The sequence below is a fragment of the Dermacentor variabilis genome, unplaced genomic scaffold (assembly GCF_050947875.1).
Source record: "Dermacentor variabilis isolate Ectoservices unplaced genomic scaffold, ASM5094787v1 scaffold_12, whole genome shotgun sequence".
NCBI lineage: Eukaryota > Metazoa > Arthropoda > Arachnida > Ixodida > Ixodidae > Dermacentor > Dermacentor variabilis.
Window position 1 is genome coordinate 59,679,836 of NW_027460280.1, and position 22,981 is coordinate 59,702,816.

Consider the following 22,981-nt stretch of genomic DNA (forward strand, 5'->3'; position numbering starts at 1 on the left):
ATCTAGGAGTCTACAACGAAAATGCAGCGGTAAAAAATTTTGAAAAATGGCGCCGTAAAAGCAGATTTACGGGCGTTTGAATGTCAAGAATGCCCGGCCGCCGGTCGTTTCTTCCACTCCTTCTGTTCTCTCCTCTCGAGCAGTCTCTTCTCAGCGCTGTGTACTCCTCTAAACTCCTCTACATGGCTTGTGGATGCTACGTCGTTACCAACGTAGCTTTCGTGTTTATTTTTCCTTGTTTCAAAACACTGTCCACATCCGGTTACCAGGACTCCGCGTTTTTCGGTGTCCCGCTGTCGCTGCAGTACTAGGCCGTGCTTCTGCGAGGCAGTACCGCATTGGACCCAGTGTTGTGAACGATATGCGATCACCATCCGTTTTGTTTACAATGCCTTCTTAGAGGCCCAATACCCACTGCAAAAGTAGAAAATAGAAAGTGCGAACACAGCGAAGAAGGAGGTCCCGCTACCCGCCTCCGGCGCTTTGCCAGACCCGAAACATGACACCGGACCGCTATGTTTCGCAGAGACCGCAGAGACGTGCCATTGCCGCTTGCAGGGTGTACATCACCGGCGCCTTCGAGAAAAACGAAAGCTGAAGCATCGCGTCAGTGGCGAAAGAGGACTTGTGTTATGTGTTTCTTCTTTTTTTTTTTTTTTACTTTTGTAAACGTGTGCCAGAAACACTAGCGTAGTGGCACTGCGAATCGCAAGCCGAAACACGCAACACGCGTGCGCACAAGCAGCGGCGTTAGAGCAAGCTATAGTACTCCTGGTATCAACTGCATGGCGCGCTAGCAGACGAACCAGAAGTCGTAGGTTCTCTTAGGTTGACCGATCGATAGCGTTTACCCTGTTGATGTCACCTGGAGCACCCTGTTGACATCAAGATGAGAAGAGAGGCATCGGAAAGGCCAGGAGAGGAGCACGAGATTGCTTTTTTTGAATTTGGGGCGTCCGACGTGTAGCTCAGCCGCGTTCGCCAAATATGTTCGTAACGACGTTCTCTACACGATGCGTATGTTTATTTCAAATTTGTAAATATATGCTACATGTTGTTTAGGGGCCATTTAACAACGAATCCCCATGTTTCGTTCACTAAAGGAGGACATATATAAATTCGGTGGGCGACATTCCCGACTTGCAGTGCGTTAAAACTCGAGACAGAGAGACAGGCGGCCGAATTGACGGGAGGGGCAGGCTTAACCCAAGGGAAAAGAAGACAAAAGCTACGTGCGCTATTTAAAATTATCTACAATGTTTTATACAAACATCTTCGAGAGCTGATTGATGAAGTTAAACGGCCTAAGCTGCACAGAGGCTACAAAGACGCGGCAGTGGAGGCCGATGTCTTAATTTTTTTTGTAACCTAGAATTTTTCAACAGGCTCTTTACAAGAGCGTTTTCCTTCAAGCATTCGGAAGAAGAAGAATAAGAGAAGAAGAGAAAAGATCTTGATATCGAGGGCGAGGCGCGGGTGCGGGTAAGTGGGGCGCTTCATGAAACCTCAAGCACGGAGGCATGTTTGCTTCGACGTCGAGTGACGTAATGCGTGGCAGGCTCCTGATGCTGTCGGGACTTTGCTGTAAGAGCCATCCAAATATTGCCTGAGATAGACGCTTCGGCAAGTTAGTTTGACGTACGGAAGAATAGAACGGGGGCGCAGACAAGCACATACAGCGCTCACAAGCACGCCAAGCACGCCACACGCTCTCTTTGCGAGACTGTGTGGTGCAGCGAGAAGCACCACAAGCGCGAAGCACCACACAGTCTCGTGGAAAACCAACTAGCCCAAGCCATCGCCCTTCTAAGTTCTCTTTGTACGTGGTCGTCGTCTCACGCCTCGACGAGCACCAGCCAGGAGCGTCAAGGCGCCGTCGGGCCAGGCGCTGTGGCCCGCACGCCAGGCGCTTCTCAAAGGAACCTCGGAACCGAATTTTCGAAAGGCAAGCCGTACTTCCGATCGGAAGCACTCAATCAGGCTTGGCCACGCAAAAAGGACCGCCGACACCGGGAAGCGCGCGGTGTGACGGCCGCGCGCGCAATCAATACGGCACCGAGCCCAGCATCGGCGGCGCCAGCCGTCGGCGCGTTGAACGCCGGGGCCCGGAAACTGGCAGGAATAATCACTTTAGGAAAGGCCTCAATCGCTGCTCTCAAGAAGGGCGGCTCCGCTGAAAGGAAGCGCACGCCGCCCAGTTTCGGCTGTCAGCGCAGCGCCATTCAGGGCGCCCATCCTCAAAGCGTGACGCGGCTCGGGCACCGGACTGACAGCGGCGACACAAACGGCTCCCCATCGTGTTTACGAGTGGAGTACACACTGTGCCGGGAAGAGGGGGGGGGGGGGTCGGCAACGCTTGTTCCAGCGCAGCCTGGGAAAGTGGCGCTGAGAGTTGCTTAGAACCCATCTGAGATCAGCGCGGCTCATTTCGACGCGAACTGTTGGCCACGAGCAAAGTTTTCGCCAGGCGGAGGCGAAAGGACAACTAGTGCGAACATGCTAAACTTCACTGATGACAGCATGACAAGGTGCGCACTGCTGGACAAACCTAATGGCGTAACGCCTCAGCAAGGGAAAAAAAGAAAGACAGAAGTAGTATCTGCTGGGAGACACTCAAAGGGCGAATATTTAATCGGGACGCCGCTTTCCCGCCTTCGTCGAAACTTCAAAGATCTGGTAGACGCGATGACGGAGAGCTGCTCTTTCAACGGAGGACCGTGGACCGACGCAGAAATGTGAGCTGACCTTGGTCTACATGCTGCAGGCTTGTAGATGCTTTTTCAGTCAGGCCTTCCGAGAATAATCACGCCACTTAATTGTTCGCTCAGAACGTTCAGACACCTAGACAGCGCAGTGAGCTGCTCTAATCAAGTACTGTGCAACATATAATGAACACAGTTACACTTCCTCGCCCCCAAAGCTTATCTTCGGTTGACAAAATAATCTATCTATCTATCTATCTATCTATCTATCTATCTATCTATCTATCTATCTATCTATCTATCTATCTATCTATCTATCTATCTATCTATCTATCTATCTATCTATCTATCTATCTATCTATCTATCTATCTATCTATCTATCTATCTATCTATCTATCTATCTATCTATCTATCTATGAACGAGAAGAAAGGGAACCAGTGGGTTCGATTTTTATCAATCATAAGATGACAACAACCAAAGACACTAAGGACGACATAGGATAAATTACCTGTACTTATTAATTGAATTAAAGAAATGATAACTTGATGGAAAAGAAAGCGAACGAAAAAACAACGCAGATGGTCGCAGATGGGATACGAACCCTCGTCGCATTACACGTGCGATGTTCTCACCAACTGAGATACCACGGCACCGTTTTCTCATCCACTTGCTGGAGTATTTATGTTTTTACTACTACAACTAACCCTAAGAGTGTTATATATATATATATATATATATATATATATATATATATATAGTAGTTCTGTGAGCGGCGTGCTCAGGAATTGTCGTACGGGAGCCATATGAAGCGTACTAATTGCAAAACAACAACAACAAAAATGTTTTCACATGTTTCACCGCTGCGGCTGAGGGATACAGCTTCGAAATAGTGCGTGAACGTTTATTAACGCGACAGCGTTGAGGGCCCCGTGTCGCAGAAAATTCGGTGTCGATTAAGTGAATTAGTCGATTCGAATTAGAAGTCGATTAAGATTAAGTGAACATCTGTACACCCCTCCTTGCGATGGCACGCAGATTCTGGTTCAGAAAACTTTACAAAACAACGTGACAAATCAGCGGATTCCCGCAACATTTTCCGAGTCAAACTTTTCAGTTATTTCAAGTAGCGAGACGCTAAAGAGTTTCAATAGCGTGCATGAAGGTGCGAAGGATAAAAGAACCTGAGCGCAGCGAATCAAGGCCGCACTTACTTTCGAGAATTTAACTTAAGAGGAAGAGGACGAGAAGAGGGAGTGTTTATAGCCGCTGGCGGATCATGTTTTGCTAATTTGCTAATGCTTCGACGAATTTCTCCACCCGGGCGCCATTTATCTAATGCGGAAGATTCCAAACACTCGGAGAATATTGAGGCCATGGTTGCACAATCTGCTTGGGGAAGTCGGAATTTCTCGAGAACCTCCGCCACTTGGTAGCGGGCGTAATTGTCCCTAATAGGCAGTGCACCGTGTGAAACCAGCAGCTCACGAGGAGCGCTGAACCGCCGGGAGCCCCCATAACGCATTGGCTGGTGCGCGTGTCACGTGTGATGTTTGCGCTTGGCGCAGCGGAGAAGATCTGCGCGCAGCGGCAAGAACACGCTAAGCCATCACGCGCAAGGAAGTTCTGAGCTGGCTACTACTCAAAATCATCCCGTCGGATATCTATTCGACGAAACATGCGGAATCCAGAAGTGTTAATAACAGAGAGGCTGTGACTCCTGTGAGGCCAACGTCGGAGGCTTAAGTAATGACATGGATAAAAATAGTAGGAAAGGGAACGATGACAGGGATGGGAGTCAGATAAGCGAGAAGTGTTCTCTGTTTTCCTGCCGAAAGCGGATATTTTTAAGAGGTCGCATTGAGGTTCGAGGATACTCTGCCACTCAACATTCACGCCGATGATTAAAAATGCAATAGGCCTTCCGGCTGGCTGACGCCTTCTGCAGGCGGCTCATAGAAATTCAGTCCTCGAGGAACCCACGCTCAAGGAGTGTTTACTCGGGAGGCCAGCACAAAGCAGCGAGCAGCAGCTTCACTACCAGACCATTATTTTGGCCCTTCATGGGGCTTCCCATATTCTAAGTCGTAAGCTTTCTAGGTCTCTCGGTAGGTGAAGAAAATCAGGCAGCCAGATCTGGCTGATTTGGTAGGCTGGAAAAAAAAAGTATATAGATTCCGTGGGGCAGCCCATGACCGCACCTGTCAGAGGGCTCCGGCCATGTAAGCATCGCCAACCGCGCTCACCGATCAATAATTTAATAGTGCTCAATTTCTCCGTTTAACATTTGACGCAACCTTGCGGAGGCTACTTCTACTGATCGTGCTCAAAGAAGAAGTCAAGAACGGGCAAAAAACGCGCGAGGAGTCTGTGCGCCAATGCAGGCATGACCAAATAAAAAAAAAAAGACTTGTCGTTGATTTGTGCAAACACATTGTACACTACAATGCGGTCGTGAGGACAGCGTGCTGCGACAAGAAGGCAGCAATGAGGCCCGGTATATAATGCACAGTCACGACTCCGCTGTGGCGTACACGGGCTATCAGCACCCTAATGTTTGGGAAAATATGTTGGGTGGGCTACTTAAGACTTGTAAAGTTGTAAAGCCTCAAATCGTAAAGCATTATTTGCCTTGAAACTTGAGTCACAAACTACCCCGCGGCTGTGCCATTCTGGCTGTAATCCAGTGAGCTCGCACTCATTACGAAGTCTGTAAAACGCACTGTGCACGATCACGCGATGCAGAATAGTTGCACTATTTCATTTCAGTAAATGTTCACAAATGACAAGCAGCAGCCTTAAGAAGACGAGGACGATGAAAAATAGGATCACAAAATAAGCGCCGTCGTCGTCTTTTTGTCGCTGCTGCTCGCCAAGTATGAACTTCCAACAACTCGCTCAAGTTTCCACAGGTACTATTTGAGTAAACGTTTCTTCTTTTTTGTCGGACTCATTTAGATACCATGAGTTTACATTGGCTCATTTTTCTTAACGAGTGAGAGAGGATAATGCTGTGTTTATTTTATTTGCTTCAGCGCAAGGACGTGCTGACATTTATTGAAAGAGAAACAGAAAAGCCGTGCGGAAAAAAGAAAGCGTGTCAAAAAACGGCGAGCGCTGAGCTCACCATTTTAATGATTACCTCTAGAATTTATTTGGAGGAGTCGTCACAATTTCACGCTTTCCGTCAATATACGTAAATAAGATACAGAGAGAAACGCCATCGCGTTCCCCCCTCTCACTCGCTTGCCCTTCTTGCACGCACGCGCGCACACGAGCACAGAATGTATCATAACTTGTAACCTCTTTCCCAGAGATGGCTAACTACAAAGCAATCAAGGTTCCCATTGCAGTCGGTCCACTGAACGTTAACGTTCTCTGTACTCACAGCTAGCAACGTTATTTGACGGCGTTAGCAAAAACCCGACAAATCCGCCCTCGTAGACAGAGGCTACTCAAAGCAGCGTGCATCGACGCTAAAAGCTGCGCTGCTCTGGGAGGTTTTATAGGGGTTTATTAGTCTGCGAAGGGAATTGGTGATCCCTTTTCCCCATGAGCATTGGCCGTCTGGGCACGACGTAAGCAACCGAATCAAGGCTTCCGCAAAGAAGGAATCCCCTATAATCCGAACACTATTGAGGAAAGCCTAAGACACTCCTGAAAAGGCTCCATCGCTTCAACTCGCGCTGTGCGCTAAGGAAACCGTGATGCGGTTGTTCAAAGCGGCAGCATTCACCGGCAGTCAGCAGAAATTATACACATATAAGGAGCGCGTTTAAACCGATTATGAGAAAAATATTCACGACAAAAAAAAAAGGTTTCGATATTAGCTGTTGTGAAATGTTTCCGTCGACTCCGGAGTACAGTTTTTAATGCCCAAGACCACATGGCCTCCCAGCCCCGCCGTTGTTACGGTTGGCGTGTAACACCCCGGCCAGAAGGATGCTCAAAGACCATGCCTAATCGAAACGGAGGATGGAGATCTAATTTGCTATGGTTGTCTCGAGTGGTTGCAGGTCTGGCAGGCGCCCCGCAGTGATGACAGGCCCCTTTGTGTGTGTGCGACTCTGGGGGAGAAGCCTTTTCACAAACTGTGCGACTCTAGGGGAGGACCCTTTCGCAAACTGTGCGACCAAGGGGAGAAATTTCCGCGAACTGTCCGGCTCTGGAGAAAGGATCAGCCGCCCATCCCCGACCAGACTTCGCGGGTTGCCGCCAGAGGAGGCAAGTACGTACAATATCGCCCAGGAGAAAAGGAGCAGCCGCCAAGCAACGACGTGCATGCCACGTGACGTTGACGTGAGTAAGGTCTCGCCTACGATATTAGTGGGCCTATTTAAGGGGCCCCGCAATGTACTTTTCAATTCATTCATTCTCTTCCTATCATTCACCAACCATTGAATAAACAGTGCAAGTTTCGCACTAGAAATCGTCTCGTCCCTGCCTGATCGCCATGGTCGACCGGACGCCTGCAGCCCGCCGACAACGCCACGCTACCCAATAGTAACGCCGGTCGAGGTTCGAGAAACGGCGTCGCAACACCGTGTACAGACATCTGCATCAATAGCTATGAATGTCTAAATAATTACACGTGGCATGACACGGCATAGTAAAAATAGAAATTACCGTTCTCGATACCACAATACAAAACACTATTCCCCTATTATTGCAATTTTGAGCATCACTGCAGCACAATAACGTTGGCGCTCGCTTCACCTGTGTATTTTTTCTAACCTTTCGCTCGCCAGACTATCGGTTGACTAAGCTGTAAGCAGGAACCCGTTATTCGAGGGTCTTCACGATCGTACTTAGGCCCAGTCACGTTCGTGAACTTTAGTTGCAGCCGTTAAACCAACCGCGACGTAGGTGTCTAGGGTAACCTTCCCTAATATTTACGCTCACGTAAGAGAGCTTACACGTGGCCGACTGCACCACAAGACACGCTTTTTGCTTGTTCATTCAGAAGAACGAGGCCTCACCCGATGTGATAAATTTAATTTCACGGGGGTCAGAGCTTCTCGTCGACTGTGGGTGCGAAGAGGCAATTTCACCGACGTACGAAAAAATACAGTACAAACGCAAGGTGCTCGTTTTATTACTTTTCTCTTTCAACGGATGACTTGATCCGATTAGGCGGCTACTCGGATGAGAAGCGCTACACTTTATGCGCACTTATCTCGTAGAACTCAAACACCCGATCCGATTAGGAAGGGCGTCTAAAATCAGTTTATAGCGTTATGGCAAGTTTAGGAAACCTTCATTTCATGAGACTTCTTGGAGTTATGTTTTGGGTATACCTTGCGTCCATTTCAACCACGCAGCCATAATCGACAGAAATGTGACTAGTAAAGCAAACTTCATGTTAGCGCGCGCGAGACACTTAATGTACAGCGAAACGAACGTGGCAACGCCTTGAACGAACCTTTGTGAGAACGTTGCAGAGCTTAGCAGGCGTACTTTGCCCTTTTAAATGCGTCCTAGTGGCCGGGCCGTCAGAATGACCCTCGCACTTTCCAAGTTGGTCATTTTATTGCAGTCTAGAAGACAGAAACAAAGTTTCAGCGTGTTTGTTCTCATCCTTCATGAGCACTGTTGAGACTTACGGCGGCTTCGCGAGTAGACGCAATGGAGCGGCGCAGCATAAGACCTCAACAGCTTAAATACATATCCCCTTTGCGACCGACCTTAGCGTACATGTATATACTAATATACAGGATATACTATTAATAGAATATAATATATCCTATTAAATGGGCTTTCGGAGATCCATGGAGGTGAACATGTACATAGGGAGCTTATTTGGTGGAATACTTAAATGATAAGCGAATGTTCTCCTATGCATTACCAATAAAATATACTTTGTAAGACTTTGTTTTCCTTCTAGGGGGTATGCAACATGCAACATCATGACAGAATTGCGTACAGTATTACGGCGTTTGCTAGAAGCATGGAAGTAATTTGCTCTAGCGGTCGGAGCACCGCGATATCTACGCCATTACAGAAACATACAATGACGGAAGTCCCACTTTCTTCCGGCCTCCAGCCCCAGCCACATCTATGGACCTAACCTTGCATTCACCTGACGTCTGCGTGAAGTGGTCAATTGCACCTGACCGCATGGGAAGTGATCACTATCCAATTTTAGTGTTTACTGCCGACTTCCACATGCGCGGCTCTAAAATTAGCCATGTGGTTAATTGGGACAAATACAGGGAGTAACTTGCAAATGTTTCTGGTGATGTGATAGACAAAATTATTTCTGGTAAGATGGCTGCTACCACAGCGGTCAAGTTGCCTAATCATTTTCCGACTCCGGATTTAAAACTCAAGAACCTTTGCGCAGCGCGCAGAAGGGCGGAGTGGCAACTGATGCGGAAGAAGGACGACAGATCCTTGAAAATGACCTTCAATAGGCTTAACTCTGCCATTCGACGCCATACGAACAAGCTCTGTAGGTCGCAGTGGGCGTTCTTCTGCGCTACCTTGACTGTTTTATCACCGATGACGAGAATTTGGCGTGTCAATGGCAGTCTTGCTGGTGATTCTCGTCCTAGTAAACCTTTCGAAGCGCTTGCACTGCGCAAGCAGAAACCTCTCGTGTGCTTGGCAGAGGAATTTGCAGATGCATTTGTAAGTGCAAGTTCAGGAATTAATCTCTGCGCTCTGCCTGCAACGTCTACGTCTGTGATGGGCGCCCCGTACACACTTCGAGAGCTACAGACAGCACTCAGCAGCCTGCGGCGTCGATGTGCACCGGGTCCTGACGGCATCACCAACCAGATGATGCAGAAGCTACCTCTGGAACACCGGAAGATGCTCCTAAGCTATCTCAATCGAGTGTGGGAGACTGGCGACGTTCCTCCTTCATGGAAGGTGGCTTGTGTTGTCCCAGTGTTGAAGCCCGGCAATGAAATGACAGACTTGGCCTCGTATCGTCCTGTATCACTGGCGTCGTGTGTGGCTAAGCTCATGGAGAAGCTGGCAAGTAAGCGTTTGTCTTGGTGGCTCGAAGATAGAAGGGCTCTGCCAACATGCATGACTGGATTCCGAACAGGTTTAAGCGCGCAAGATAGCGTCTTGGACTTGATAAGCCATATTGAACATCATAGAGCTTTCGGCCTTTCAGCACTAGCTATTTTCCTAGACGTATCAAAGGCTTATGATGGCGTCCTTAAGAGCTTAATACTCAATAGTTTGCAGGCCATGGGCGTACAGGGCTATCTTCTGCGATTCATTCACTGATTTATCAGTGAGCGTAAAATTCAAGTGCGGTTAGCAAGTACCATAAGCACTGAAAGGCCGGTACCGCGAGGTGTACCTCAGGGAAGTGTTCTTTCCTCAACGCTCTTTAATATTGTAATGGCTGGTCTTCCCGCTGAAGTGCAAAAGCATTGCAGGCATGTCCATATGTCAATATATGCGGACGACATTTGTCTTTGGTTAACCGGATATCAACACAAGCGTTTAGCTCTGATAGATCGACAGACATTACTTTCAGTACAAAATTACCTTCAAGGTGTTGGGTTGACTCTCGCGGTGGAAAAAACTGGCTTCATCATGTTTCCAGGTAGAGGAAGACGGTATGCACGGCTGAAGATAGACCTTTATCAATCTTGTCTTCGCAAATTGACGCACACGCGCTTTTTGGGCGTCATTATTGACTACCGTCTACAGTGGCGACGAGCTGTGGACTCGGTTGTGACATCACTATCTTCGCGTCTCAATGTGATCCGTAGAGTTGCAAGTGAGCAATGGGGAAATCACCCTTCTTCAATGATCAGGCTGCACGATGCACTGGTGACGAGGCGAATAATGTACCAGCTCACTTTAATTTCTCCCTCGCTATCACAGCTGGAACGACTTGAGGTTTTGCACAGAAAGGGCCTAATGAGGGCTCTTGGCGTTCCGCAGACTGCTCCCAACAAGGCAGTACTTTACGAGTCTGACCTCTTAGGCAAGTCGCTTCACAAAGGTTAATGATGCAAATTGGCGGCCTCAAACAGACGGTAGCCGGGCGAGCCCTTCTTCTGCGCCTTCGAAAGAGATCTGAGTCCCGAGCGAACTTGGCACTAAATACTCTTGACTACCTGTGTCTTGACGCTAGAGGTCGAACTAAGAGGTTGAAACCACCTTCGTCATTGGCGAGCCTCGATTGTTCGTTGACAATTCCTCACGTTTGCGCTAAGCGGAGTTCTCCGTTGGCGGCAACGCGCTCGCTGGTACTGGAACATTTTGAGACTGAATATGCACGTCATCTTCAAATTTTTACTGATGGCTCTGTGGAGAAGGTCAGCGGATCTAGTGCAGCTGCTTTTCACATTCCCTCTTTGAAGTATGATTGGTCTGTTCGCTTCACTGCAGTCGTGTCCTCCACAACGGCCGAAAGCGTTGCCATTGAGGCAGCACTAAAGAAGCTACGGTTTTGTACGCCTCAACCTGTTGTAATTCTTACAGATTCAAAATCTGCCCTTCAAAGGTTAGAGCACGGGTTCCCTACTGATACCTTATGTCTTAGCTCCCTACGCTCGGTGCACAATCTCCATGTCAAAGGCTTCTCCACACGTTTCCAATGGGAGCCCTCGCACATAGGTGTCATAGGCAACGAGATGTCAGACAGCTTCGCCCATAGAGTGCTGTCTGGGAATCCATTGAGAAAAGTGCCTCAAGAGGACAAGAGACTCTTCAGAGAAGCGGTGTTGTGCGACTTCAGTTCTTTGTGGAGCTCACCTCACTAGCCATCTGTGATCAGTGGTCTCAAAAGAAACCAAGCCACTTTACTGCTCCGCATTCGCACGGGCTCTGCTTGTACCCCTGCATGGATGTATAAGACTGGCCTGGTGTTGTCTCCATTATGTTCAACGTGTAGTGTGTGCGGTGACATAGAACATTACCTAATGTGCTGTACTCTGCATAACGCGGAAAGGAGTGTGTTATTCGGGTCCCTCAAGAAGGCAGGAGTTCCTCACAATTCTCTTCAGGACATTGCTTTCCCGCGCGAGAACCAGTTGTGTAGGAAGGAGGTTTCTCGCCTTCTTTTAGATTACCTGCAGGACACGGATTTGGTCGCCACATATTGACCTTAGGAGTGACCATTTGTAATTGTGAGGTCTGTGTATGACCTATGTGATTTATTTATTTTAGGTGTCGCTACGGTGGAGCACTTGCCGGCAGTAACTGCAAGGCTAATCCCACCAGTAGCCTACAACCACTCAACTCAACTCAACCCCTCAGAAGTAGCATAAAGAATAGTTAGCATGCACTCATATCATACTGCGTAATACATTTTATATTACGATAACTTCATTATGACAAATGCGATAACTGCATGGCTCTCACTTAGTGTTGGTTACGCGACCAGATGTGTTCTTTTAATATGTGGTTCTGATGCCACTACGGTGAATTCACTTTCCCTCGCAAATAACTCGTGGACTTTTGTGCTTTGATTCACTGCTACAAAATGAAAGCTCAATTAAGGTGTGATATGAGGATCCTGTGTGACACGGCACTCTCTAGACACAGGATGTCGTAACACTGCGTTTAAAGATAGTTGTTATTTGTTTTCGTTCTTCAGTGTGGCGTTGTTAGCTTGATGCAACACAGTGGGCACTATTACCTGCAATAAAACAACGTAATGATTTTAGCTACTCAAATAATTACAACTTTGTCGCATCGCTGTCGTGCTCGTAAACGTGCAAAGGCGATAAAGATTACCTCGTCTCAAACAGCGTGATGATCCTGCTACCGTACTGTCATTCCCAGAGGTTTCATCATCAGCCTAGTTACGCCCACTGCAGGGCAAAGGCCTCTCCCATGCTTCTCCAACAACCCCGGTCATGTACTAATTGTGGCCATGCCGTCCCTGCAAACTTCTTAATCTCATCCGCCCACCTAACTTTCTGCCGCCCCCTGCTACGCTTCCCTTCCCTTGGGACCCAGTCCGTAACCCTTAATGACCATCGGTTATCTTCCCTCCTCATTACATGTCCTGCCCATGCCCATTTCTTTTTCTTGATTTCAACTAAGATGTCATTAACTCGCGTTTGTTCCCTCACCCAATCTGCTCTTTTCTTATCCCTTAACGTTACACCTATCATTCTTCTTTCCATAGCTCGTTGTGTCGTCCTCAATTTGAGTAGAACCCTTTTAGTAAGCCTCCAGGTTTCTGCCCCGTAGGTGAGTACTGGTAAGACACAGCTATTATATACTTTTCTCTTGGGGGATAATGGCAACCTGCTGTTCATGATTTGGGAATGCCTGCCAAACGCACCCCAGCCCATTCTTATTCTTCTGATTATTTCCGTCTCATGATCCGGATCCGCCGTCACTACCTGCCCTAAGTAGATGTATTCCCTTACGACTTCCAGTGCCTCGCTGCCTATTGTAAATTGCTGTTCTCTCCCGAGACTGTTAAGCATTACTTTAGTTTTCTGCAGATTAATTTTTAGACCCACTCTTCTGCTTTGCCTCTCCAGGTCAGTGAGCATGCATTGCAATTGGTCCCCTGAGTTACTAAGCAAGGCAATATCATCAGCGAATCGCAAGTTACTAAGGTATTCTCCATTAACTTTTATCCCCAATTCTTCCCAATCCAGGTCTCTGAATACCTCCTGTAAACACGCTGTGAATAGCATTGGAGATATCGTATCTCCCTGCCTGACGCCTTTCTGTATTGGGATTTTGTTGCTTGCTTTATGGAGGACTACGGTGGCTGTGGAGCCACTATAGATATCTTCCAGTATTTTTACATATGGCTCATCTACACCCTGATTCCGTAATGCCTCCATGACTGCTGAGGTTTCGACTGAATCAAACGCTTTCTCGTAATCAATGAAAGCTATATATAAGGGTTGGTTATATTCTGCACATTTCTCTATCACTTGATTGATAGTGTGAATATGGTCTATTGTTGAGTAGCCTTTACGGAATCCTGCCTGGTCCTTTGGTTGACAGAAGTCTAAGGTGTTCCTGATTCTATTTGCAATTACCTTAGTAAATACTTTGTAGGCAACGGACAGTAAGCTGATCGGTCTATAATTTTTCAAGTCTTTGGCGTCCCCTTTCTTATGGATTAGGATTATGTTAGCGTTCTTCCAAGATTGCGGTACGCTCGAGGTCATGAGGCATTGCGTATACAGGGTGGCCAGTTTCTCTAGAACAATCTGTCCACCATCCTTCAACAAATCTGCTGTTACCTGATCCTCCCCAGCTGCCTTCCCCCTTTGCATATCTCCTAAGGCTTTCCTTACTTCTTCCGGCGTTACCTTTGGGATTTCGAATTCCTCTAGACTATTTTCTCTTCCATTATCGTCGTGGATGCCACTGGTACTGTATAAATCTCTATAGAACTCCTCAGCCACTTGAACTATCTCATCCATGAACCTCCTATGAACACAACAGAGGTTTAGCTTTCTTAAATTCCACAGCGAATAATAAAAAGAGAGAGAAAGAGAGAAAAAAGAACAGAAAGGAGCTATATGCGTACACTTCGTGATCTCATGACCTCACAGGGACGTGGCAATCTCTGCTACTTGCAGTTTGTACGAGTTTCGCGAGCCAGCAATAACCAGCACTACTGAAGCGCGAAAGCGCCGGCGGCATATAGTCGAGCGAAAACGAAACCTTGCGACCGCCCGCGTCGTTGTCAAGGGTAACATCAATAAATTATTTTTATAACAATCGAATAGAACTTGACAAGTAGCATTTTTCTTTCGTCTTATAATGCAATACAATGATCTTTTTATTATCAGTGGTAAAGTACTAGTGACAGAATTATGAGGAGCGCGTTCGCAATCGGGCTAGTACTTGAATGTCCCGAGGGAGTCTCTGATGGTGTCCTGCATTTAGATCAATTTCTTGATTACTAAAGATCTGTTCGTGATCATGTTGCCGCCTTAGACGTTCTCCAGCACTAACACATCACTTTAGCTTGGCTTAGTATTTGCCTTTAGTGTCCGTTTAAAACTAAAACGGCGACAACACCGATTACAACACGCAATGGCAATCTCGGAAGCCACGGAGAAGTACGTCACTTCGTTCACCATGACTCCATTAATTTGCACTAGGCGGCGCCACATTTCAACACGCGCTAGCGAGAAACCAAAGAAATCACCCTCTCACGCCAAGAAAAGTTTGCAGAAGAGCATAAAATAAAATTTCAGGCAACACAACACTGTATAGAAGGAAAATAACTCTCCCTGCTCGGCTTTTTGGTCACTTGAGGGTATACGGATGCTTCTCTGTCGAGCGGCGTCACATGTCATTCTTGCACCACTTTCAGAGCCAAATTAAAAATATTTATATATATATTTCCTTGTCTATGGGATGCAGGCGTGCTCGTTTGCGTCAATATGACACACAACCGCCTCGTTCCCACCACGATCCAAGGAGATGTTCCGAGCGGTGTTGCGCCGGAGTTCGCTACACGTCTGTTCGCAAAACGAAGCGGACTGACACCATTGTTTGATGCCAAATACTTGGAAACAGGCTCGCGCTTTTTCTCAAAAGAAGTCTACAAAATGGACTCGCTACCAACATCCTTTCATTCCTTGTTAAATAAATACATAAATCCGCAATGAACGATTATTTATCGTTTTTGGTTGTTTAATTGTGCGTTTGGAAAATTTATTCTTGCAAGTTATGACCACTAAGAAAAACAACGCCACTGCAATGACTGTCGGTCACCTCGGTGACATAGCGTTTGAAAGCATAATCCGCGTAAACTTAACTTTCGACGCCCCGCATGCAATATTTTTCAAGTGGCGGCATTGAACGCGGCCCGTTGTTGTACTCACCGATACTGAGGGGCTGAATCGGCTCTGTGACGACGCTCCACTTTTCGTAGAGCGCGCAGCAAATGACAGCGATCCGGCTGTCACCCAGTCGCTCTTGAATCGCTTGTATCTAGAATTCCGAGTGCTTGAAAACTTTTAATCCGCGCCTGAATGTTTTCACTATGCAATCAGATATGCGCCCCGCCGTGCCGACGTCGGAAGTCCTTAGCATACATGCTCCGAGAAAACAGGGTTGCTCATCTGTGAATGTGTGCAGCGTTTCAGCATCTTCATTCTTAATCGTCCCCGATACAGCAAGCCCCAGGCTGCTTTATTCTGCAGGAACCGCTGGATCACCAGGCAAATAGAAGCCATCCGGGCCGCAAAGCAGCTTCGTTGTTCCGAGTTTTTCTGTGTGGCCATTATTCTCAGTGTCGCCCCAAAGATCTGCACCAGAAATCGTGGACGTTAAACCATGTTTGCTTTTTTTTTAGGCACGTCCCAGTCGGCAAAATCAGATGCGAAAACAAGATACAGAGACCATGCCGGCCCACGGTACCAGCGAAGGAAATAGGCGCAGGGAGAATTAAACGCAGAGTAAAAAGAGCGAGAAAAAAAAAAAGTCAAGGCGGATAGACCAACATCCTCAGCGCGCCAGAATCTCGCAAACGTTTCGATAGTGTAAAAATGTTTGCCGAAGCTAGGCGGCCGCTCTCCGGCGAGGCTGCTTATGTTAATTCCCCTCGGTCTAGAACAGACTCTGGCCGACTTTTCGCTTTTTCTTCTTTCTTCCCCTTGGGAAGACTCGCCGTAAGAGAATGCCCAATCTGCATAATGGCCCCGCGAGCCTTTCAACGGAGACAAGTTTCAGGGCTCTTCCTGCTGGTCGCGTGTCTTGTCCCCGGCCGCCATTTGCGTGTTTTTTTTTTGTACTTTTGTAATTGCTCGATTTAAAAGCAACCTAGAAAGAGCAATCGCGAGATCGCGCGAACACGATCAAAATCTATTCGGAATTGTGCTTCGTGTGCGTAAATCAAGAACTACTGTTCCGAATGAGACAGGAAAAAAGAAACACCCAAAAGGAAAAGACGCAGTTCGGCTAGCGTTAATGTTACATCCAGTGTATATTCGCTCGCAAAGTATAGTGGAGTCGAAGCAGACAAATAGAACTTTCTCCAAGAGGCTTTTCTTATTTGGTTCTGCCTCACCAAGTTTAGGCTAACAAAATGCACTGAGAGACAAGAAATGAGGCAATGAGGCTTTTAGTGCACTCACAAGCATCGTAGCTAGCCTGCACTGAACACCAGAACTAGCGACAGCTACTTGGTAGCGGTTTTGTTTTTTCGTCCTTCGTCATTGGCTCGGAGGAAGCCGCGCTTTGGCTGTCGCCGGAGTGATCCACTCGGCGGAGTATGTATAATTAAAAAAATGGGTGGGATTTGGAGCAAAAGAATGCTTACAAAACACGGTCCGCGCCACTCTTTAGCATTGGGAATACAGTCTCCGAGAAGTATTTAATCAGCCGATGGCCCATCTAAGTGTTCTCTCGAGGACGCCAATGCCCTAAAGGACACTTCCTACTTGTTTTGGGGAAAAAAAAAAGCAGCCTCAGCAAAGACAGAAAGGAACATCATCTCAGTTTGTGGTGGCTTCAGAAACCAAACAGGCCACGCGGGCCCAGGTTAAAAAAAAAAAAGAAAATAGTTCTTGCGCTTGAACTATTTGCAAGAGCAGATAACCACTCGTGATGATCCAGTGCCAACCAGTCAAGAGCCAAGGAAGCCGGCCAATGAAAAACAGCTCTTACGAGCAAAAAGCTTTGCGTTTTCGACAGGTAGCTCTTGTGACGCATTCGTGGAGCTTTAGTATCAGCACCATCTAGTCGATGATATCACGCTCATGGTTAGCATTACGCTAGTTAAACGTGACAGGTATACAGCTATACAGCTAGCCTCTGCGCAGTGGCCAACTAGTAAAATAATAGAAGAAAAAAAAAACGGGGGGAGGGGGGCAGAGGGGCAGGGGAGGTTTTTGGTTAGGAACGCAGGATCGGCACTTCGACAAATGTAGGTGGATAGTCAGCGTCGCTGGTACAGGTAGACGGAATACATTATATTGGGGGCCTGTCAGACGAAAGTCTGGGCACACCCAGCATTACGAAAGCGAAGAAAAAGTGACATCTCTAAGCCCATTCAAGTTCCAGACAGCCAGCCATTAAAAAACACATGTTCCACTTCATGCGTGGACTCTGCTAAGAGAAAGTCCTCATTTCTTCATTTTTTCCCCTGCTGGCGTCTCATCCCCCACGCGAGGATGCTTCAAGTTAAAGATGCTACAATGTAACACCGCGTAGTTGTGAAGCGCATGAAGCTAACTAACGTTCAGCCATTAATTCTTTGTCATGTTTATTTGTTCAGCTTTAATACCTCTGGACAAATGTCACTTCTCGGCTTTACTTTTAAAAGCACTGATAGTTGTTAAATTTTGACTTCGTACTGAGCACAGAGCTGTCTGGCATCGTGGCCACAGCCATTATTTCACTTATGCTATTCACAGTGCACAAGCTATATTCCAACCACGCCCTTTTAAATATTGCAAGGATCCCACCGACAGTCGTTGCATCACAGGGCGATCGCGTATGGCGAAAAGCGGTGGCCAGCCACCGACTATAACACAAAGCAAAAAAAGGCTCGTTGCAGGAATACCCGATCCATATTTGTCATTTGCGAAGAACAGACACGCAGCGAAAGGAATACACTCAGCTACTCGGATTTTCGGCACTTACCAATACTGCAAGTTAGCTTTTGCTCGCCAGGCTCACGCGCGCCCGTCACTGCCATTTATTGTGTAAGATTTTGTGGTCCACTAGCGCTTGGCGCCGCAAACCGCCCGTATAGTTCGATGGCGTGCATGCGTATGTGCAAGCGTGGCGTGATAAGCGGCGGTCATGTAAATGCTTCTTTTTTCTTTTCACGTCCTAAACGTGTGTGACAAAGCACAGCAGGGAACGCTGCTCGCGAAAACGTTGAGAAGCTGGCAGTACTGCCGCATCCCTCGATATTTTAGATTCAGTGCATGATGTGGCTTGGGTCGGGAATCTTCTAGCCTCATCGCTAGTAGTAAATTAATTAAAAAGAGGCTGTTGTGGATTTGTGGACCCCTCTCCCTTCTGAACGTGTGGTTGACGTGGTTGACGATGATTAACGATGCCCTCTAGCTGATTCAGGTAACAACATTAGAAGCTGGCACTTAGGCTGTAAACGCACATGCTGTCAGGACGTCGAGAGAGAGAAGCGCGCTCTTCTTACTTATTCACTAACGCTCTTCTATTTTTAGCACGTGCTGACATGCGGGAAACGAGGTCACTGTCAGGTTCACCGAAAGCTGCGGCAGCGAGTCTCGGTGTGGGGGATGGCGTTTCGAAGGCTTCTGGAGGTATACTAACGCGCGATCTAGTATTCCCTATACTCTGCGCAGTGTCGTGCCGCACACGCAATGCCGCGCTTCGCGGGGGGTGCGGGGGAAAGTCTCCGCGTTGCTCCGTTTTCCTCCGGGGAGCGCAAGGACTTCTTTGCTCCCGGAGCTCGAGGCCTATGTGCGACTGTTATAAAGAATTTAAAACGGTGAAGCCCGACGTAGCGAAACACCACGCGAGCCAAGATAAAGCGAAATAAAACTTGGGCGACTTTAGGCAAATGTTGCCAGTGCCCGTAAAATATTCACCTCCCGGGGTGGCGGGTGAATCGCGCTGGGCTCCACATGCGGCCCCGCATGCCGTGCTCTGAGCGAGCCCGATCGTCCGCAACATTCCCGAGAAACGCGGCACCGCTTCGCGCCACTCGGGAAGATGTGCGGGTCGCTGTCCACAATTATTCATGCACGCTCAGCAGCGGCAAAGAGATTTCGCTTGACTGCGTGAAAGAAAACGGAGAGAAAACAAAAGCGTTTGATCCGACTGCTGCTCGGCCCAGCGGATGAGCGCACGAAAAGCAGTCGCGGCGAAGAACGTAATACTGCGACGAGCAGTCTCCGTCTGCCATTGCAGTAATGCAAATCATCAAAGGATACCTATATAACCAACGAGAGAAAAATTGTTCGAGCCCACAGACTTGTCTTTAGTGGACACCTTCACGCCGAAACTAGTTCTGTTTGTGCATTTTCTCCTCGCTTTATTACTCCCCACAACAAGCAGAATCGCGCGCGCGCACACACGCTCATGCCCTTTCTTGGGTTTCTTGGTCATGGACACTGAGCAGCACACCAAATACGACGAGGACAGATACACAGGGCATTATACACAGAGCTGAGTATGTGACGCTATGTATCTGTATTTTTTTTTCTCTTACTCATTTACAAGTGTGCTATACCAACTACTCCAATGAACGGTATTGGTTGAATTTTTCCGTTGTAGATTCAAAGTGCGTTTGAAGGACACTGAGCTGTAGTTCCTAAGATACCATAGGTATCATAGGATACGGTACCAAGTTATCAGGTAGATGCATAGGCCATTTGTCTCTCTTCCAGTGAAGACGCACTCAGTATAGAAATGAAAACTGGGCCAGTTGGTAAACGCTGGATATTGCACATGGAACAAGAACAGCGCAGGCTACACGAAAAAAAAAAAAAAGAGGAACAAACAGGACGAGCACTGGAGACGCACTCTTCGCCGAAGGACATACAATGCTTCTTGACAAGACTGCTGTTGTTGTAAAACACATTCCGTCCTAGGCGTCGCGGGTAGCGTTTCCTTTTATGTACAGTGACTTGCCCTTCTTCTTCGACGGTTATTGATACTTCTATGTAGCTGTTTTTTTTTTCTGTCGTCGCGGGGCGGTAAACACGGCGACCAGAGTGCGTTCTCAAGTCATGAACCTATATCGTTGCGTCGTCCTTGGAGTCTACTTTGCGGAATTAAACCGCGAAATATCTCGTGGCAGCCATGCGGTAATGCGCGCTGGTCAACGCAACTCTTCGGATAAAAAGTCCGGGCCGAATGGAGTAAAGCTTTACTTAAGAAAAGAAAAGAGCGTTCTAAGAAGTCAGCGCCTGTGGAAAGAAAGAAAGAAAGAAAGAAAGAAAGAAAGAAAGAAGTCGGAAACTACATAAAGCAAATGAAGGAGCTCCCGCTCTTTGAGCAAAGAGCGGTGAAACATTAATGAAGCGAGCGAGGCGTCGTTTGAAAATGGCAGTCGCACGAATGCCCTCGTGTTTTGAGCATGGCAGGCCTTTATTGCAATATAATTTTCGATCTTATTATTTTTACTTATCAACAGTGACGCCGGAAAAACGTAGACGCCTGCGGGGATCAAACAGGAGGAGCGGTCTGGCGTCAACGAGCCGAGAAAGCGGGAGTCAGCTATGAAGAGAAATTCGGCCCCTGTATTATGCACGCTAAGTGCGTCTCAACTGTCTCCAGAAAAGGATTTCCACAGTGTGCACGATGGCACCACTAAATTTTACACATACGCGCCGAGTGTCATTTGCGTCGCTGAAGCAATGCATGAGTTGGACTGTCGCATTCTTAGCACATCTTCCCTCTATTTTCGCCCCTGGATAATTAATTACATTTAATGCTTACGCTCCTCCGTTTTCTCGTGTTTTTTATCGTTTTTTTTTTTTACGAAAGTTATTTTTTCCTTTCTTTCGCGAGCCCTTTTGTCGCTGGTCAAGGAGCGTCCGGAGGTGCCTGGGCGGCCACGTCGTGTGCGGCGCTCCTTAATTGAGCCTGATCCATCAGCCTTCGCGTAGCGGTGGAGGCGCTGCACCCAACTGTGGCCCGGCGAAGTTGGTTGAACGTGGCGACGGCGGCGAGACAGCTAGCTCGGCTCCAATCGACCGGAGGGGGGTGCGCCCCTGGCCTTTTTATCGGCGGACGTCGCTGTCAGCTGCGAACGATTGCGGCCGACCGCAGATGCGCGCTGCATGGGAAGATGTCCCCGACGACTTTCGGCTGTGCGCCCGACGAAATGGGGCGCCGCGCGCTCTATTGGCGGCTGCGTTCGGCGGCCGCCCCCGCGCCGCCTTCTTTATTGCCTGCCTCCAATACCACGCGCCGCGGAAGGCACCTGTCTCGAGTCGACGTATATCTCGCATGCCGAGTCGAGGCTGTTTGGCAAAGATTAATAGGCTTCTGGAGCCAAGTGCTCCCGAGCCACTCTTCTGAGGAGGTTGACTGAACGTGGAAGACAGAGCCAGCGCGCGCTTCTTTCGCGCGGAACTTCGCAGGTCTATGCGCGCCGAGTATTATACTGACCGCAAAAAAAGTGACAGGTGTGCCTTACTTCCCCAACGTTGCGATCGATTGGTTCTACAGCATCCCCGGGATATGCGGCGTATAGTTGCCGAAGGCTATGGATTAATTTTGATCGCCTCGGGCACTTTGCGGGGGCGCAATAATATCGGCACAGCTAGGTGCTGCATTCAGTACAGTAAGCTTTGCCAGCCTGTATTAAAGTAAAATAGAAAAATTAAAGGAAGAAATGACGATACCGCTATTTATTTTGTTTGTCAGCTGGTATGGCGAACACTAATTTAAAATTTATTGTTAACGTGGCAACTGCAGACATGTTTGTGCGCGCGCTTATATAACTTTTATACTGCTTTACGAGTTCTTTTCACCTCCGATAACTCCTGCATTTCACGATGCTAGAGGCTGCCTAAAGTCAGCGAAGGCAACTGAAATTTTGTCAGACTTTCTTATTTCACCCTCATATTCCACACTTTCTCTCTCTTTCTTCTTCTTTTTTTTTGCATTTAGAACGTATGTAGAACTTCAGTATAGCAGCTTCGCTAGTACACTGAATACATATAAGAACCAGAATGGGAGCTACTGATGGATCGTGATTTCTTGCATTGATCGGTATCATCTTTGTGACAAGCAGAAGAATATTTGTAGTTGTTAGTGATGAGAGAGAGAGAGAGAAAAAAGCCACTGAATTAACGCCATACCTAGGGCCGCTACAGACGGGACGAAATTCATACGAACCGGATGCGCTCAGAAGTGTCGATCATTGCGCTGCGCAATATACAATTAAGGCAGCTCTTTAAGTGCATGCTAGATTTCACGCACAGTGATGCGCACACAAAAGTAAACGCAAAAAAAGTGAGGTCAATCGGAAAAAGAGAATACACACGAAAAGGCGTTAATTCTGCAATACCTGTCTGTGTTGATATGTATACGAGATGGAGGGAATGTTGTAGCACTTTTGGCTTGATTGATTGATTGACTGAGTGATTGATTGATTTACTGCATCAGGGAATGATGTGTAATCAAAGAAAGCTTAACTGAGTGTACACCGAACCACTGCAGCATTAATTCAGTTTCTCGAAAGTACTGGATGCATCCGATGTAAGAGGAAAACGACAAGAAACAGCTAAAGCGGAGACCGCCCGTCGTGCCAGTTTTCTGCGATAGGTGCACCTAAGTATTCACGGGATTGCGGATTGCGTTCGAGGACCGTAAATCGGCCAGGCGCAAACACACGGCACAAGAGCTGCGGCGGGCAGAAGT

General features: G+C 47.6%; 1 protein-coding gene across 2 annotated transcripts in view; it reads right to left on the minus strand.

The window, feature by feature from the left end:
* The window catches only part of LOC142566124 (Kv channel-interacting protein 4-like), a 587,487-nt gene that overhangs the window by 119,064 nt on the left and 445,442 nt on the right, over positions 1-22,981 (minus strand). The window lies entirely within an intron of this gene.